This window comes from Tursiops truncatus, chromosome 3 (genome assembly GCF_011762595.2).
Source record: "Tursiops truncatus isolate mTurTru1 chromosome 3, mTurTru1.mat.Y, whole genome shotgun sequence".
In the NCBI taxonomy this organism is placed as follows: domain Eukaryota; kingdom Metazoa; phylum Chordata; class Mammalia; order Artiodactyla; family Delphinidae; genus Tursiops; species Tursiops truncatus.
In genome coordinates this window covers 147,615,784-147,628,680 of record NC_047036.1, presented here as the reverse complement: position 1 = coordinate 147,628,680, position 12,897 = coordinate 147,615,784, and the positions used below count along the sequence as shown (strand labels likewise).

The 12,897-nt window shown below is 49.6% G+C and overlaps 1 protein-coding gene across 1 annotated transcript in view; it reads right to left on the bottom strand.

Moving 5' to 3' along the window:
* The window catches only part of ERGIC1 (endoplasmic reticulum-golgi intermediate compartment 1), a 105,102-nt gene that overhangs the window by 65,511 nt on the left and 26,694 nt on the right, over positions 1–12,897 (bottom strand). The gene's annotated exons all lie outside the window — the stretch shown is intronic.

Here is a 12,897-nt window from a genome sequence, read left to right as displayed (position 1 = left end):
CTGGACAACGCCCTTGCCTGTTGCCTGGACCCAGGCTCATGGGGGAGAACGAAGCCCACACACAGCAGGGAGGGGGCACTAGTCTTACTATTTTTTTTTTTTTTTTTAGTCTTACTATTTACATTTAGTTGCATTAGCTCTAAATTCTTATGCAATCTGTTCCTTGAACAGTCAAGCAAGCATGCTCTCATCTCAGGCCCTTTGCCCTTGCATTCTCTGTATCTGGAATGATTTCCCCTCAGATCTCTTCCTGTCTTGCTCTTTCACTTCTTTTAGGTCTACGTTCAAATGTCACCTCCTCAAAGACCTGTCTTGGCTACCAGCTAAAACACACCACTCTCCATCTCCTTACTCTGCTGCCTTTTCCTTCACAGCACTTGCGATCACTACCTTGTGTTACGTGTGTTTGTGCACTGTTCCACTCCATCACTAGAATATAAGTTACAGGAGAGCAGGGGCCTGCCTGCCGTTGAGTTCCACTGTATGCCCAGAGCCTAGAGAAGTGCCTGGCACACAGTAGGTCTACAGAAATACTTTGGAATGGACGAAGGAGGCAGTGTTTCTCGAAGTCTGGCCCATGGACCACTGCCTCAGAATCCACCAGGAAGCTGGTTAAGTGTGCAGATTCCAGGGCTCCGCTGCAGAATGAACTAAACCAGCATGGGGGTTTCGCATTGCCAAAAAAGTGCAGTTCAGGAGATGTCAAGGCATGCAAAGACTGCTACGGTATAAGTCAAGTGTTTATTTCCAACTTCAAATTTATTTCCTAAGACTTTCTGCTTGTACCCACCTGAGTTACTACAGGTCAACAGAGGGACAGGCAAGGCGACTGGTATTTCCCGGGCTCCTACCCTATGGGCCAAGCACTACTCAAGTCCCTTGACCTACTTTCTCCCACTGAATCCCTTCCCCCTCACCCACGAGGTACCATCAACAAATGTAGAAACCAAGACTCAGAGAGGCTTAGCCACTTGCCTAAGCTCACACAGCCAGCAAGAGGCAGGGTCAGGATTGGAACCCAGGTCAGCCTCACCCAGAGGCTGCGCACTGACTCTCTGCGGCCTCTGCAAAGCTCCATACCAGCCCCTGGGGCCCTTGGCTGTCCGTGCTGACCTCCCTTGCCCATGCAGAGCCTGGCACCGACAGCAGGCTGGGGGTGCTTGGTGAGCGAGGGAAGGAGGAAGGGTCCCATGGAGCTATGGAACTGTGGTGCAGTGCCACTGAGGCCCCAGCAGAGCACAGCTGAATGGGGGTCCCCTCACCCCTACTGCCCCACCCCACCCTGCAACAGCCCAATGAGCTCATGCTCCCCCAGAAACAGGAAAGGCCTGGTGTTGGAGCCCGAGGCCGTCAGGCTGCCAGGGCTTGGCTGGGAGTCAGGCTTCCCACTCGTCAAGGCCACAGGGAGGGAGGGCTGGTGGTGGGGGGGCACAGCCAGGGCCCCCAACGTGTTTCCAAATCACTGGAAACAGGACGCAGCCGCTGGCCCCACACCAGGACACAACAACATCCCGAGATCAGATGCTATAAATGGAAATGTATTCTTAGAGGGGCAGGACCTGAGCAGGGTTTTTCAGAAGTGACCCATCATTGGATAAAAATACAGACGGCATTTAAATGTTGAGCGGCGGAGCTATTCCGGGGATTAGATTCTCACGCCCCTGGCTCCCCGCCAGGGCACGGCCTTCAGCAGACATTTAAAAGGAAGAAACGATTGGTGCCGGTGTTTTAAGTTTAGGAGGAGAGAACTGGGGGAAAAGACAGCTGTGCCGAGATACCTGTGGAAGGGGCTCCCTTCAAGGGACCCCAAATGTCCTTTGACCTCCACCTGCCCACAGGATTCAGTTTTACTCTGCCATGAGACCACCTTTTGGACTACATGTCAGCTACCTCGAAAAGTGAAGGCTGAGTTTTGGCTAGGCCTGGGGTTAGAAGCCTAGGACAGGATTAAGATTTTAAGAGATTTGCAGGCAAGGAAAGTATAATAGAGAAAAAGCTGGAGGTGGCCCTGGTGTTACGAGGAGGGCAAGGACAGAATTTACTGAGCACCTCCCAGGAGCCAGCCTCTTGACTCACGTCATCTCATCAAATTCTCAAATCGGTTCGAGATACCAAAATGAGGTTCACCCCTATTTTTAAAGGAAAAGGAACTGGGGCTCACAAAAGACTGTGTAGAGGGGGTGAGTCTCAGGCTGAGACCCTGAGTGCAGGAAGACAAGCAGAAATGAGGCTGGGGAAAAGGGGTGGAAGGACGTCCCACGTGGAGCGACAACTCCGGCCAAGTTTCATGGCTCCGGAAGCCCAAGGTCACTCAATCAGCAAGTGGCAAAGCTGAGGTCTGCGTCCTCGTCCGTCTGGACATGAAATTACTGTGCCACCCTAGGGAGCAGCTGTGTGCCTTAGGAAACAAGGTGGTTCACAAGTTAAAAGGTGAGATGTTCAGACAGTCCCATGCAAAAAGGCACAAGGAAAGGAATCAAAGGGTTCTCCTTGTTGGCCTGGGGGAGAGTTTAGTTGGTGACCGTTTGCCTTTGGGCACGTCTTGGTACTTTTCAGTTGTTCTATAATAAACAGGTTATAAATGGAAAAATAAAGACAGCTAGGGTCTTAGGAGACCTGTCGTGGGCTCCCCAGCCCCTGTCTCTCTATTATCTGCCTCTTCACCCCATGACCCCAACATTTTGTTGCAGAAAGGCCCGTTCTGTGCCAGCTCTGTGCCTTGGCATGCACTGTGCCCTCTGTCTGCAGCACCCCTCTCTCTCCTTCTCTGCCAGCTCATTCATTCTCTCTGTCATTACTGAGTGCTCACTATGGACCACGCACTGTTCTAGGTGGTCAGACACAAAGCTCTCTGCCTTCACCTAGCTTACACCACAGTGGGGGAGACAAACAATAAATGAACTAATATATGTCAGTGCTATGAAGAAAAATAAACCAGGCTAAGAGAATAGAATATAATGTGGGTACTGCTTTAGGTGGGGTGTGAGGGGTGTCAGAGAAGGTTCATCTGACCAGATGACATGCAAAACACATATCTCATTTAAGTGAGACAGCAGCCACCTGGATGTCCAGGGAAGAGAGCTCCAGGTTGAAGGGATGGTAAGTGCAAAGGCCCTGAGACAAGGAGCATATTTGGCAGGTTCCTCCAACAGCAAGGAGGCTGATACAGCTGCACTGGGAGGTGAGGTCAGAGGCCCCAGGTAGTTCTTTAAAACTTAGCTCACACACCCCTTCCTCTGCGACGCCACCTCCAATCAGCATGAGGCTGGCTGAGGCACCCTGTTCTGGGCTGCCATGGCCCCTGAGCTTCCCTCTGTCATCATCTGACACATGGTGTACTGTCATTATATATGTGTTGCACATTATATATGTACAATCATGAATGAACAGCACATCCCACTATGTCTCACTAATACTATTGGTGTCTACCATCAACAGATGAATGGATAAAGACGATGTGGTATATATACATATACACACACATATATATATATGCACGCATACATATACACAATGGACTACTACTCAGCCATGAAGAATGAAATTCTGCCATTCACAACAACATGGACGGACTTGGAAGGTGTTACGCTAAGTGATATAAGTCAGACAGAGAAAGGCAAATACTGTATGTTATCACTTAAATGTGGAGTCTGAAAAATACAACAAACTAGTGAATACAAAAACAAAACAAAACAAAACCTGTGTTACTTTACCATTTGTTTTCCTTCTATCTGTCCTTTGTATCATAGCATTATAGTCATTAAAAAAAGAAAACTACTACTGGTGTCTTCCCCTCAAAGTTGTGAACTCTCCAAGGGCAGGCACTGGTATTATACAGTGTGGGGTCCCCATCACCCGGCACTTAAGTGGGGAGCATCATTTTTAAGCAACAAGAGATCCGCGAAGTCACAGAAGACTGGTGGTCTTTCCGGGCCAAGAGCTCACCTGAGACGTGCAGGTGAGTCCCCTCAGGGAGCTCCAGCAATGAGACGTCACAGATGAGACCTATGTGAGGCAGGAAGTGGGTGACTGAGAGCGGGAGGGAAGGGGGCCTCCTCCCTACCTCCCCATTTCCTCCATCTGCCTCAACCTGTGCTTTCCTCACGAGCACATAGCTTATCGGAGCCCTCGTTTTCAGGAGAGCCCACATGGGAAGATAAAAACTTAAAACCACTTCACCAGGGGGTGATGATTCACAGACAGAAAACATCCCTCCCTTTGAAAATGATTCCAGGAAACAGCAAGCATCCCAAATGCATCAATGGGCCCAGACACTGCTCCCCTAGCTGCTCACATCACCAAATGAGAGGCAACCAGGCACTGTGTGTCTCTGAAGGAAGTACACGCTCCCCAGTAGAAAATACCTGCTGAGGCTAGGCAGGTACTGAGACGAGAGAAGTGGGCCGGTGGGGCCTGCAGCAATCGGAGGGTCCACAGCTTATCTAAAGAGGGTAGAAAGCCCCCCAGCTTGGCCCATGGCTGGAACAAGGAGCCCCGGGGCGGCCAGATCAGGGAAAACCAGAAACCTGGGGCTTATGGGAAATTACCAATTTAAAAATGATGGCAACCAGGGTTTTTTTGTTTTTGTTTTTTGAATAAAACAATATGCGAATCAAAGAAAACACTTCTGTGGCTCATATTTGGCCCGAAGACTATCAGTTTGTGAACTTGGCTTCAAATCTTGAAGTATTTTTGCATCAGAATAGATGGCAGGACTGAAAAAATAGGAGAGGGCAAGGAGACCTAAGCACTGTAAAACCAGAAGGGAACTTTGAGATCATGGAGTTCCTGTGTGGTCAAGAAGGTTTGTCTCAGGGATCAATTCTAGTGGCTGCCCAGCTGCTAAGGCTGGGACTGGGCTCAGTGTGTGCGTGCTGGGATGGATTAGCAATGTCTGCCAAGGACATGGGACTGGGGGCACCAGTGACGCTCTTCCTGGGTAGTCAGCAAGGCTGATTTAGTCCAGACCCATGTTAAAGGCAGAAAAACTGAGGCTCAGGAAGCAACACTGAATTGCCTCACGTCATAAGTGAGAACTACCTGTGAGTCGCACCTGGGGCTCTTCCCATGACACCCAGGTGCCCCTAAATCAACCAAAGACTTATCTTAGAAAGACGTCATCTCTGAACCAATAATGCACGTCAATAAGGAAATTTGACTTTAACAGTGATTCATTTTATCCACAGCTCTGTAGGGACAGAACCTTAGCTAAACAGCAAGGGGGTCTGAGTCCTGACAAAGCCATCTGAGGATACTGCCCACGGCACGCACACTGTCCCAACTGAGGGCCTTGAGCTGGCTGAGGGGCCTGGCACCAGAGGGAGCCTGGGTGCACCTGAGCGCCGAGGCCTGCCTTGAGCTGGGCCTCCTCCCTCGCACTCAGTGTGAGTCAGGGCTCTCGACTTCAGCGTGCTGGCTGCAAAATTTTCAGTTTTACTTGGCTCTTGAGCAAAACGTACTTTTCCAAAGGACATCGATTCAACTGAGCTTGAGTTTTGCAATGCCCTGGCAGAGGCGAGGCCAGCCTCCCTGAGCACACGCTGTCCCAGGCAATGAAGACCAAAGAATATGGTCATCACCTCCCTCACCCACTCCTTCCTCCTCCCCAAGTGGGAGGATCAGTCCCTCCCCTGGCAGAGCCCCCTGGCGTGCCTGCCGTCCCACAGGTAACCCAGCCAGGGAAGCCCTCCCACTCTGCGGAGCCGTGCCTCCCCCCCATTCGCATCATTGCCAGGGCTGGTGAAGAACACAGGTCAGGGGGTGAGGCTGGTAGTGGCTCAAACATCAGCAAGTACATCGTGTACCTCTTTGTTTTTTAAAAACTAGACCATCGTTTATAGCGGTTTTAGGTTCGCAGCAAAATGGAGCAGAAGGTACAGAGATTTTCCCTTACATCCCCTGCCCCCCCAAGACACACACGTAGCCTCCCCCACTATTAACACCCAGCACCAGAGTGGGGCATCTGTTACAACGGATGGACCTGCACTGAAACGTCATTATCACCCAAAGTCCATAGTTTACAACAGGGTTCACTCTTGGTGTTGTACACTCTATGGGTTTTAACAAATGGAAAATGACACGCATTCACCATCATAGTATCATACAGAGCAGTTTCACTGCCCTAAAAATCCTCTTGCTCTGCCTATTCATCCCTCCCCCACCTCCTACCACCCCAGGCAACCACTGTTCTTTTTATTGTCTCTATAGTTATGCCTTTTCCAGAATGTCATAGAGTTGGAATTATATAGTATGTAGCCTTTTCAGCTTGGCTTCTTCCTCTCAGTAATACGCATTTAAGTATCCCCCATCTATGTCCTTTCATGGCTTGCTAGCTCATTTCTTTCTAGTACTGAATAATATTCCAGTGTCTGGATGAACAACAGTGTACCCGGTTTTTCAAGCCCTGAGGCGTGGATCTGCAAAGCCAGGGGCTCTACTGCCTCATGGATTAGCTGTGTGCCTTTGGAAGAAATTTTCTCTGAACCTCCAGTGTTTTTCACCTGTAAAATGGGAATAAAAGTACTGACGACTTCACTGGAGTGTGGGTTATATGTGGAAGAGCATGGAAGGCACGGACGACGGGTCACAGCAGGGAGCAAGCACACGACAGATGTCAGCTGCAATTATCATCACTGCCAATTATCATCACGATGGTGTGGCTGTCACTGCCATTCGTGGGCTTACTCTTGCCTTCTCTCTGCAGAGCAGTACGAGGGGGAAAGTGGAGACAACCCGGGCTTTGGGCTCACACAGGTTGGCGTTCTAATGCTGACCCTGCTTAGGCAACCAGCTAGACCTCTCTGAACCTCTATGGATTACATCCCCCTTCTACTGGGATTTTGAGAAACAAATGCGATCACTAACTGGAATGCAGAAAGAGCCCTTAGCACCCAAAAAGCGATCACAAAAGGTTAGTTCAAAGCTATTTGGGAGAGGTCCTTGGCATTTCCTGTGAACAGCCCCATTGAGTGCATGAGGCAGAGAAGGTAAACAGTGGAGCGGGTGTATTAGAGAACGGAGATGAAAGCCTGCTGGTTAGTACCAGGGCCAGGAGGAATGTCTTCAAAGCAGAGTGAGTACGGAGAGAGGCAAGTGCTGTCCTGCCCAGCCAGGACCCAGTGGAAGTCAGCAAGGAATGGGGGCAGTAACACCTCTGCAGCCTAGCTGGCTGGCAGTCTTCCTGGTGTCAAATGACAGCAGAGAGCTGAAATTCAGAGGCAGTGGCCAAGGCCAGTCAGCATTGTTCCTGCGGCTTCCGAGGGGCAGAACTAAGGACACAGCGGAAAGTTATGGGGCAGCATCCATCAAAGAGCTCACTTGTGCCCACCAGCGAGTTCCATGCCTCTGCTGGGCCTGAACCAGGACTCCTGTGCTCTCCCATGAAATGACCTTGGCCTCTTGTCTACAGAGGGCCCACCCACCTGGAAGCCCATCGCCCCACCCCCATACCCAGAACGGTCTGTGATGCGGCACACCTGGCACACCTGAACGTGCAGTGTCAGCAACCCTGGGAGGGAGGAACGATCACAATCCCCACGTTCCAGATGGGGAAGATAAGGGTGGCACTCCCAGGGAGCACTGGAGCTGGGACTCAGACCCTTGGCTTTCGGATTCCCCACAGCCCGGAGGCAAGCCTGGCGTTTGCAGAAAACACCTCATGAATGGTTTCCCAGCTCTGCTTCTGCCCATTCATCCCTTCACTCAGCATCGATTCCGCAAATATCACTAGCATCTGCTCTGTTCCAGATGCTGAGCTAGGCCCTTGAGATACAATGCGAACCAAACAAAGGCAGCCCCTGCCTGCCTGGAGCCAGAGCCTAACAAGCTCTGTTACCAATGTGCAGTTACAGAAGGGGATGAGTGCCAGAAAGGGAAGGCCATGGGCCTCCCTGCTCTATTAGACTTGAGGCTGGAGGGTGTATGGTCACAGAGGGTCTGGAACCGGCCTTTCTGGGTGTGAGGCCACGTTCATCGCTCGCTAGCTGTGGCCTTGGGAATTTACTCCATCTCCCTGTGCCTCAGTTTCCCAGTCTGTCAAACAGTGCTGCCTCCTTGGGTAGCTCTGAGGGGGTCCATGTGTTAGTACGGGGAAAGTAGTTATTTAGCGCAGTGCCCGGCCCCACGAGTCAGTGCTCACCGCTTTCCCCACTACTACGAGGCTGCAGGGTGTGAGGTAGAAAGGACCACAAGCATTTTCTTCTTCTCAAAGGAGAACCTCATTCTGCCCCCTCAAATCCCTCCAAGGGCTGCTGCGGCAGAGGGGGCACCAGTGGATCCAGGAGATCAAGTCAGAAAGAGGGGCACGCTGAGGTCCCCATGGGTCCAGGATGAGACGGAAGGTAGGGGATCCGGAGACCCAGGGTTACAGGTGCTTCCCGTGGTGAGGAGTACCCAGCCCACTCCTCCGCCTGCCCCTGGGATCTCTGTCCCCACTCTGCTCTCTTCCTGCCTCTCCCCGACTGGCCTTTCCTTCTGGACTCCGCTCCAACTCTCTTGACCTCAAGAGCACGGAGCTGAGATTCTGATTTCCAGAAAGACTTGGAACATTTTAAAAATATTTTTTTATCTGGGCTCAGCAATGCAAAAAAAAAAAAAGCATGTGCGCACATGCGCACACACACCCAGCATCCAGAAAGACCCACTAAGAATTTTCAGACACAGGTAGTAAAGACGTACCGATATGTGCATGAAGGATCAACCCCATTTTGGGGAGAGCAGTTATTCTGGGATGGAGGTGGGGATGCATCGAAGATGGAAGCAGGGGAAGAGGAATATGGGGGCTTAAGGTGTGTTTCTTAAAATGGGGGGAAGGTGTGGATTAGTCTCTGTGCTATTTGATATGCCTAAAATAGTGTGGGAACATTTTTTAAAAAGCTTAGAAGTACCGAAAAGAAGTCAGATGCTACAAAACGAGAAGGCATGAATGACTGACACACGCGACACGGGTGAATCCCATAGATGTTACACTGCATGAAAGAAGGCCGACACACACATACAGGAGGATGCTGTTTATGTGACCTTGAAGGCTGGACAAAACTAATCAACGGTGAGGAAAGCCAGGAGAAGGGTTCCCTCTTGGTTGGGGTACTGACCAGGATGGGGCACAAGGGAGTCTTCCCAGGGGCTGGGAATGTTCCTCGGTCTTAACCTGGGGGTGGTGGCATGGGTGTATGAATGTAAAAAGCCATTGAGCTGTCCACTTTATGGCGAGCTATACCTCAATTTTAAAATTAATTTAAAATTTAAGAAGAAAGAACATCAAATCATTGGCCAGGTTTGGGAACCCCTTGCGCTGGCTTAGAGTAAAATTAAAGAGATGGTTTTAGAGTATCTTTCTATACTAACTTGATGTTTGATTCTGTCATTTATGCATTTATCCCTACCTCCTCTGGGGACAATCTTGATCAAGGTACAAAGGCAGATACACAGGGGAGGTGTTCGCAAGCCCAAAGGACATGAGCAACCAGGTGGCAATCCTGGTTCTGCCCTTACACGCTCTGTGACCTGGGCTAAATGATGTCCCTCTCTGAGACTCAGTAGTCTGATGAGCAAACATAGTCAGGATTAACCAAGATGGTGTTCAGCACTGTGCCGGGCACATACTAGGTACTCAAAAGAGTGGGACCTCTTACTATGGTTCATGCTGTCATCCTCTAGAGCAGTGTTTTACCAACTGCAAGTTATGACTAGGGAGTTGAGAAATCAACTTAGTGAGCTGTAACCAGCATTTTAAAAAATGCTACAATAGAATAAAAAATAGCTGTTTGCATTGCCTGTATAAAGGAAGGAATGCTATGTTGAGTGTTTACATGTTGTCCGCTGGGTTGCAATATAAAATGTATTTCTTACAAAGGGTAGATGTCAAAATGATTAAGAGCCCTGTTCTATTGAACCCCACGCAGCTCTGTGACACAGCAGATACCACCTCAACATGATAAAGCCTGGTTCTTGGAATTAAGTAGGAACAATAATATAGTATGAGAATAATTCTTGTATCTCCTAGAAAGTCAGATGTTGGCTTTCTTTCTTTTTTTTTTTTAAAGCCAACATGTTCTGAAGTTGAGGGCAGAGCAGGGACAGCTGGCCAGAGGAAGTGGCTTCAGATCTGGGCTCACAAAGTCAGATCTGAATCCCTGGGGCTAGAAGAAAGGGGTGGGCCAGGCAGACGGAGGGCTCAAGGCTGCCCAGGCTGACGGTATGGCCAGGTGGGCCCCAGGGCCCTTGGTCTCCTGCCCCTCAGGGAGGGCTAGATGGCTCTGGAGGAGCCCGCATGAGATGGTTTTAGGTGGAACCAGGGAAGGGCAGCAATTAACGTGAATCACCCAGTGAGGGAGTTCCTCCCACTCTACTTCTCCATCAATTCTCTTGAATGAGTCTAGAAGAAAGTCTCATTTTGGTTCCAGAGGGTCTTTTAACACCTAATAATCTCACCTTTTAATAAACCGAAGAGCAGGTTTCAGGCTCAGAACCTTCTACCAGCAGGTTCTTACCTAAGCTCGAATTTTCTTTGAAAGTCATTGCTTTGAATTTTATGGATACTTTGGGTTCACGGCAAATGACATTGGTTTTACCTTTTCTTTTTAACTCACCTATTTGAATCTTTAAAGTGGGTCCATATAAATAAAACAGAAAGCTTATAATAGTATGGGTAGAGGTAGATACGGCAAAAGTGTGAAAGTGGCCTGGGAATGGTATAAATTTGGCAGACGCTGCTAAGGACTTCCCGAATCTGTGGCTGCTGAATCCTACCGTGCCTTCGTACAGCCTGACATCAATGGGCGTCACTAAAGGACATACCCTCTGCTGATTAAGCGGTGACAGAACTCAGGAGAGAAGAACCAGAGCCCCTTAAGGAAGGGCAAAGTCAAGGTCAGACAGCCAACCAGCTGCGGAAAATCCTTCAAGGAAACGGGATTTTTCAATTGAAAGGTGCCTACCTCCGTGCCTTAGAACTCCCGTCACCATCACCGGGCCTTTCTGCAAACACATACTCACTTGCGCAGTTTGAATGCCATAATGAAGTCTCCATTAGATTTTTCCTGCCGTACTTCTTTATCTTCCCCCTTTATCTAGTGCCATCCTTCTAAACCTTTTATTTCATGATAATCTGAGTCTTACAGAACAGTTGCACAGATAGCACACCCTTCAGCCAGTGTCCCCTCATGTCCACATCTTACAGAACCAGAGAAAACCACAGAAAAATTCTCGAAACTAGGATAACCTCGGTACAATATCATTAAGGAAAAGACAAACCTGATTAGGATCTCACCAGTTTTTCCAGTAAGGTCCTTTTTCTGGTCTAGGATCCAATCCGGGGTCCTCCTTAGTCTCTAATCTGTGACAGTCCCGCATCTTTCCTTGTCTGTCGTGACTGTGACATTTTTGAAGAGTGTTTGTCAGTTACTTCGTAGAATACCTCTCAAACCAGGCTTGTCTGATGTCTTCCGGTGATTTCAGTCAGGTTGTGCATCTCTGGGAAGAATCCCACAGTGCTGTGCCCTCCTTAGAGCCCCACATCGGGGACATGATGCCATATGTCTTATCACCTGTGCTGTTAGCCTTGATCACTTGGCTAAGATTCGATCTGCCAGGATTCTCCTGACACTTACTATTTTCCCACTTTGTAATGACTAAATATTTCGGGGGAGACACTCTGAGACTATACAAATATCTTGTTTCTGCTTCAACTTTTGCCCACTAATTTTGGCATCCAAAATTAGTGGATTTTAACCGAAATAATTATTACTGTGGAGTTTTAATGGTGACTTCCAAATTCTATCATTCTTTCCACATTTATTAACTGGAATTACCTGTGCCCTATCTCCTTTTTAATGGTCTTTAAAAAAAAAAAAAAAAAAAGATCTTGGCAGGAATTTACAAACTTGCCAGTGGGCAAACCTGATCTTGCAAAAAGCCATCTCTTTCTACGTTTCCACTGAAAAAAATAATCCACTGCATCCCAGGCCTTTTTCCTTCTCATTTTTTCTCTTTTTTTCTTTCTTTCCTTCTCCTCATCCTGCCCCACTCATCACCCTGATTTTCAGAGCTGGTGAGCACCAGGCTGCTCTGGCAATGTCAAAAAACCCAGCTATGCAACGTCCACGGAGTCTCTACTAGGCTGGAAATTCACACCTGGGCCTCAGCACGTGCTTCATTGACAATCCTAAGTGCCTGCTATGTGCCAGGCCTGTACGAGGCACCTTAACCTAAACACCCTCTAATCTTTACACCAACTTCAGTAGATCAGCGAGCGGCTTCCCATTTTACAGATGAGGAAACTGAGGCTCATTCGTTTAGCTAGCAAACGTTTAGTGTCCACAAGCACCAGGCACCACTGATAGTGTTGGGGAAACGAGAGTGAACAAGACAGGCAAGGCCTACGAACTGAAGAACTTGTGTTCTCGTGGAGGGGACAGAGCTAAAAAGGGAGTTGGGACTGTCCTGAAGTGTGCTAAGAGCTACAACGGAGCTCACAGGGTGACTTGAGGGCGTGCGACGGGGGCGCTTCAGGCTGAGTGATCAGGGCAGGACCTCTGAGCAGAGACCTGAGGGGAGGGAAGGAGCTGACCATGCCAAGAGCCCGGGAAGGGCATCCAAGCAGTGGGGGCAACATGGGAGCATGGTCAACTTGGTCAAGGAGCAGCCATGCCCACATGGCTGGAGCACAGGCAGCGGAGAAGGCCCAGGATGAGGTCAGCGACACTGGGGGAGGACGCATCACGCAGGGCCCTACAGGCCAGGGAAAGGACTCCAGATTATTCTCCGCAGTGGATTTGCAGCAGTGTGCTGAGTGCCCAGGAGGGCGGACTGCGTTTCACCCAGAGTGACCCCGGCGGTCAGCGACAGAGCCAGGCTCCGGCCGCGGCTGGCCTGGCCTCCGTCTGCCCCAGCCAGGCC